This window comes from Oryzias latipes, chromosome 3 (assembly GCF_002234675.1).
Source record: "Oryzias latipes chromosome 3, ASM223467v1".
NCBI lineage: Eukaryota > Metazoa > Chordata > Actinopteri > Beloniformes > Adrianichthyidae > Oryzias > Oryzias latipes.
The window spans coordinates 25,554,514-25,560,700 of NC_019861.2; positions in this window are offsets into that span (position 1 = coordinate 25,554,514).

Below are 6,187 nucleotides of genomic sequence, written 5' to 3' on the forward strand. Positions count from 1 at the left end.
CATGCTGTATTTGAATTGGCTGCCAGTTCCAAATAAACTTTACTCCTTCATGCAGCTGGGATTGTATACAAGACCCCTGGAGCATAGAAAAAAGATGGAATTCGTACATATTTATTCATTTTTTGGCCTCTTTGCCACGACCTCAGAATTTGCAGAGTCCCAATTAAGTGATTGTGTGTCAGTAAAACAGGTTGTTCTAATAAATATTTACAGGTATCAATATTTGCATGATTTACGGGTATACTGCTCCATACTTTGCTAAAAATTGAGGTAGACCTGCAAAAGAGGCTGTTGTGCTGGACTGTGTGTAATATAAGCAGGATGCTTAATTCAGCTGGTCATCTGTTCTCAAAACAGCGTGTGTGTTCTTGTTCACGCTCATGCGTGCACTGCAGGCGTGCGCTCTACTTTCTGACTGCACAGGGCGGAGGGAGAGACGCAGAGCAGGGTGTAATTAGGTCACGATTTGAACTCTCTTAGTTCCTCCCTGTGAGCAGGCTAAGGGTCATGCCAACTATTATAAATCGAGCTGTGCTGTATATGTGTTTGTGCCATATTTCGCAGGTGCACGAATATGTGAATTTGTGTGTCCGTACTTGCGTGTGCATCTTAGAGGTATAGCAAAAAGAGGACAGGCCACTTAAAGGGGGCTTTAAAGTATTCTTTTAAATATAGCTTCCTGAGGGCAAATGGTGCTTTGTGGTTTAAGGTGCACAAATTCAGCTTTTTAACCATTGAATTTCAGAACAGCATACTGGAAAAGCAGTTATTAAATAGCTATTTTAAATTAACGCAGAAGAAAAGTTTTTGAAGTTGAATACATTTTGGCTACTATTAGTTGATTTGAAAAGGAAAAGACAAATTTTTCATAAATATTTTTTTTATCTTCTACTTGATGAAAGCCCACTCTTGCAGACAGCAATCAATTAAAGTCCTTTAGTAACCTCCCCTGCACCGCGAGAACAAACACACTCAGCCCATTAATGAATGGACAGCTAATTAAGACCCAAAAATGCAGGGGAGTTTCACATCTCTGATTGATAGTACCCACAGTCTCTTCTTTCTACTGTTTAGCATTTTAATGTTCATTAATAAAGTTTTATTGTTTTTTTAATTATAATGCTACCCTCCCCTGTTGGGATAATAACTGAACAAAGCAATGTGTTCAGACTTTTTAGAACAAAAAAAAAGGCGACAGTCAAATTGGGGCACAAAGACAGAAACAGAGGAGAAAATGTTGAATAAAAACAGAGTAAAAGTGAACAAAAAGGAAGAGCGAAATTCCACCAGTCCAGCAGATGTTCTATATTTTAATTTTTTTTTTCCAGTCATAAAAAGGACAATTGTTTTGATTAGCTGATTTCACACACTCCTAAAGGTTACTCTTTGGTTGTTTCAAGCGAGAAAGTCTTCCAGAAATAAACTTTCAGAGACAAGCTTGAAAAATGTGCCCAACTTTTTCTGGTTGTGTGTTGAGGATTGAACAAAATGTGTGTACTTTTCATTGTTTGTGAGCAAGTAAGATGGAAATTGAAGGTTACAACCACCAATTTTTTTTTTTTATGCTTAAGTACATCTGGTTATGTGGCTTAGTACGTCTGCTTGTGCACTCATTTGAATGTGGGCGCGCGTGTGTGCTGTGGCCCTAAAGGTGCTGGGCCAGGGATGCACATGATGGATTGTGGAGGCCAGTTGATAGTGCCATTACTCACTGACACACACACACACACCCACACACCCACACACACACACACACACACAGACAAATCCCAAAGACCCCACCTGCCTGACACCTGTTCCCCATGGGGGTCTGCTTGCCCCTGAGGCCACTGCCCTGGAGACTAACAAAGCCCAAAATGATTCTGCATGCCAGCAAAAGTTTGAAAAAGGAAAGAACTTTGTAGGACACCAAGTTTTTTCCCTGCTCAACTTTTCACTTATAGCTCAACCCTGACATTGCATCCTTGAGCGGCATTATTAAAATTGACAATGGTAAATAATATTTACATGTGTAAACCAGGTTTGACACAATTTATAAAGCATCTTGCTAAAGTTTGTAACCTATTTAACGGCAAATGTAAATGTTATGCATTCAGAGTGACCATAACCTAAAAACCATACTCTTCTAGTATTATAGGAGAGAGAAATAATAAATAACGTTATACAAATTGAGGCTCTCTTGCTAATTAGGATGAAATGGGGCACTTAATTGACATCAAGAACGGTGAGAAAACACTTATATCCCACTTCATCTTCATTAGCAGGAAAAACTGATACAATTTGCTTTTGTATGTTTGTGTGTGCACATTTTGTGTGTGTAAGCATATGTGAGAACATCCAGCAATCACTGGAAAATAATGGCAAACACATCACTTGGTCTATTAAACAGAATTTTGAGAATGCTAAATCAATGGTTTCTTTAGAAATGTTAAGCCTTTTTGCCAGTTTGATTAAGAGAACAGAAGTCTGTATCAATTTATTACCTGTTTCAACAGCTAGGATCTTATATTTACTCAGCAGAGTTTAAACTAAAGGGTTATAATAAGGCAAAACACTGTTTACCCTAATTTAGTGACAAAAAAATGAATGAATTTAAAAACCACTAAGTTGTGATATGGAGACATTCTTTAAAAAATGCAAAAAGGAAGTGTAGAACAAGAGTCAAAATTACTCAAAAAAAAGGAAAGAAAAAGAAATAAAATAAATAAATCGATTTCATGTATTTGAGTTTATGCAATAATATATTGTTTCTCTTACTCTGTAAAACTATTGAATAATTAATAATACTTGTCAGTTGTCACAATGTATTGAAGGATTATACTAAGTTTTAACTGAGTGGAGAATTAAGATGCATTTTTCTGTGACAGATTTACCATCACAACTGAGCCGAGAGTCCAATCAAACTCTTAAAAGGGGGGAAAAAAGCGGACTCATAACATTGAGCTGTCTCTGTCAAGGGCGATGCTTTTATTTTCATACTGTGTTGAGATGGACACACAGAGCAGTGAAATGAAGCATATGTGAGAACATCCAGCAATCACTGGAAAATAATGACAAACACATCACCTGGTCTATTAAACAAAATTTAAGAATGCTAAATCAATGGTTTCTTTAGAAATTTTAAGCCATTTTGCCAGTTTGATTAAGAAAAAAGAGGTCTGTCATTATCATAGTGATCCTCCTGAATGTGTTTGTCTGATCGCATACAAACAGGCTAATTGTGAAGTTTGTGGCAGTTTCTCTTTTCTGTCTCATCTTTCTCCACCAGAAATGTTATTGGATTTATTTTGATTTTCTGATTTTTGTTCGTCAGTAAAGTTTGATTTTTTTTAAGCTATAATAAAACATTCAGATTTAAATATTAACTGTTAAGCAAACAACAATTTTAAATAAACTTTTGTAATGTTTACTTTCTTTTTAAAGAAAATAAAAGTTTGTTCACTTTAAGTGCAATGACTGTTTAGGTCAGTGGTTATACAGTGTCGCCTCTCAAACTGAACTGATAGAAGATGATACATGCAGCTTAACTGATCAGGACAGGTAGCTGCGTGTAAGCCATATGTCTGTTTCACATTGTGTTAGTGGCATCATTCAGAACTGCTGTCAAGCTGTGTGAGCCACAACAGCTAAATTATGAAACGGTTGAGAGGACTTATCATTGGGTTTTAGGTGTCAGTTATTTTTCCATTGACATGCTTTTATGTAAACATTCCCTTTATAAAATACGTTATTTATTATCAACCAAGAGAACAGACATATACTCGGACAGACGGACAGACAAAAAGGGGGTTAGCCAGGCAGACAGACAGGTAGCTAATGTTATATCTAAGGACTGCAGGGACCTCCTTCAGCTTGCAGCAGAGCACCTTGGGATACTCTAGCCATATGTTTAAGCTTTGTCTTGTCCTACAAAACTCAGTCTGCCCTTCATGTGATTTGTCAAAGGGCTGCGCACAGTGACAGGTACAGGGTACAGGAGGACCTGAGATATGGAAACACACGTGCCTACAGAGGAAGGTGGAGGAAAAGTCCGGAGGATGGGGAGCTTTGTGAGTTTGAGAAGAATGGGGGAGGGACACCACAGAGGGACCAGCCAGAAAGACTTCAGCTGAAGCATGCTCAACAGCAAAATGAGTGGGCTTGGGATGCATGGAAGACTTTAGGAGGCAAGCGGGCGCAAAGGAGGAACAAGCAAAGGAAGGAAGCAAGAGATAGAGGACAAAGGACTAGAGAGATGTAAGAGATGAGGGCAAAAAGGTGCAGGTTAAAAAGCAAAGAGCTTCAGGGCTCCCTTTCCTAGCGGTCTTTCTGGGCCCTTTTTCCTCCCTCCGCCCTGCTCTTGTCCTGTCCCATCTCTCTACCCCCTCCTACTTCCCAGTTACCCATACTTCCACCCACCCTGCACTTCCCCCACCCTCTCTCTGTCCTTCTGTGTGGTGGGTTGAGGCACTGAACAGATTATGGCGTAATTAAGGCGCTAAAGCAGCACATTATCCACCTGGTGGCTTATCCAGGGTGGATAGCACCACGGCTAGGCTAATCAGCCTATGTGTGTGCTCATATTTGTGTGTGAGTGTGTGTGACACTGCCAGTTGTGTGTTTGTAATCTTTGCTTGCCTGCAAATGTCTATTTGCAATGAGTGTGTTAATGTGTGCATGTTCGTGTACAGCCAGCAGCAACGGGGCCAATCTCACCTGATTAAGGCCTCTTATATGGATGTGTTAAAAGCATTAGGTGAGGACAGGAATGTAATTCGTCATGTTTAAAGGCTGGAAATTGAATCAGGGATTAAGAGACGGCAAATGAACACACATACACAAACCGACTTTACTGTATCTCCTTGTCTCTCTTACTTTTTTGTCATTTGCTCTCTTCACCAATTGCCTTTTTTGGCTTTTGATGGTTACAAATTAATTCTGTGCACCCTTTCTATCCCTGCTCTATTGCATTGGGCATTAAACTGGTTAAACTGTTAAGACGCAGCTAGGCTTTACAAATTTACCCCAAAGCTGGAAAGAACAAAAACAATTTGCTATCATTAATTTAGTGACAAAAAAATGAATGAATTTAAAAACCACTAAGATGTGATATGGAGACATTCTTCAAAAACTGCAAAAGGGAAGTGTAGAACAAGAGTCAAAATTACTCAAAAAAAGGAAAGAAAAAGATATTTAAAAAAAATAAATCCATTTCATTTATTTGAGTTTATGCAAAATATTGTTTCTCTTACTATGTAAATCGATTAAATAATAATACTTGTCAGTTGTCACAATGTATTGAAGGATTATACTGTTTTAACTGAGTGGAGAATTAAGATGCATTTTTCTGTGACAGATTTACCATCACAACTGAGCCGAGAGTCCAATCAAACTCTTAAAAGGGGGGAAAAAAGCGGACTCATAACATTGGGCTGTCTCTGTCAAGGGCGATGCTTTTATTTTCAGACTGTGTTGAGATGGACACAGAACAGTGAAATGAAGAGTGCTAAAGAGCCAGCAGAGTGTGTGCATGTGCGTCCCTCTATGTGTGAGACTCCTTAAGGGGGTTCTGAGGTGATGATGGTCAAGTCAAATCCTGTCTTAACTACACACAAAGATATAAAAATCGCAGGGCAATTACTAAAATATTCAAATATAAAAACTTTTTTGTAATTAAAATTTGGAGAATTTATTTATGTTTTTTATTTCCAACATCAAAATTTCATTGATACCTTTCTTAAATTCCAACAGAACTCATATTGCATCCGTTCCCCATGTTAAAAAAGGTTTTCCACGGTAGTGTTTCGAAGCAAGATCCTGCCACCTGGACTGTTCGCATGAGTACGAGTCAACCTTTACTTCTGACCTCCATAGAGGCAGTAAATAGAAGAACTTGTCTGCAAGACTGAATGGTTAAAAGCAACATTTCTCTGTAACCTTTTGTGAATAAATTGGGCTGGTTTGTAAAGACCACAGAAGAACAAGCAGAAATGTATTTATGTATTTTTTAAAGGGTCCTTATGTAAGTTAAAAATATTTCTATAAAGTTAGTATGAGATCATTGTGATTTTTTGATTTAGTGCATTGTTTCTCTTCTATTGTATTTTTTTTTAAAGAGAGAGTACAAAAAAGAAAGTTTCATTTTTGATGTTAATAGTTAGAGTTACATTATTGTAACAGATTGATAAAGATTGAGCTTTGCCTTTAT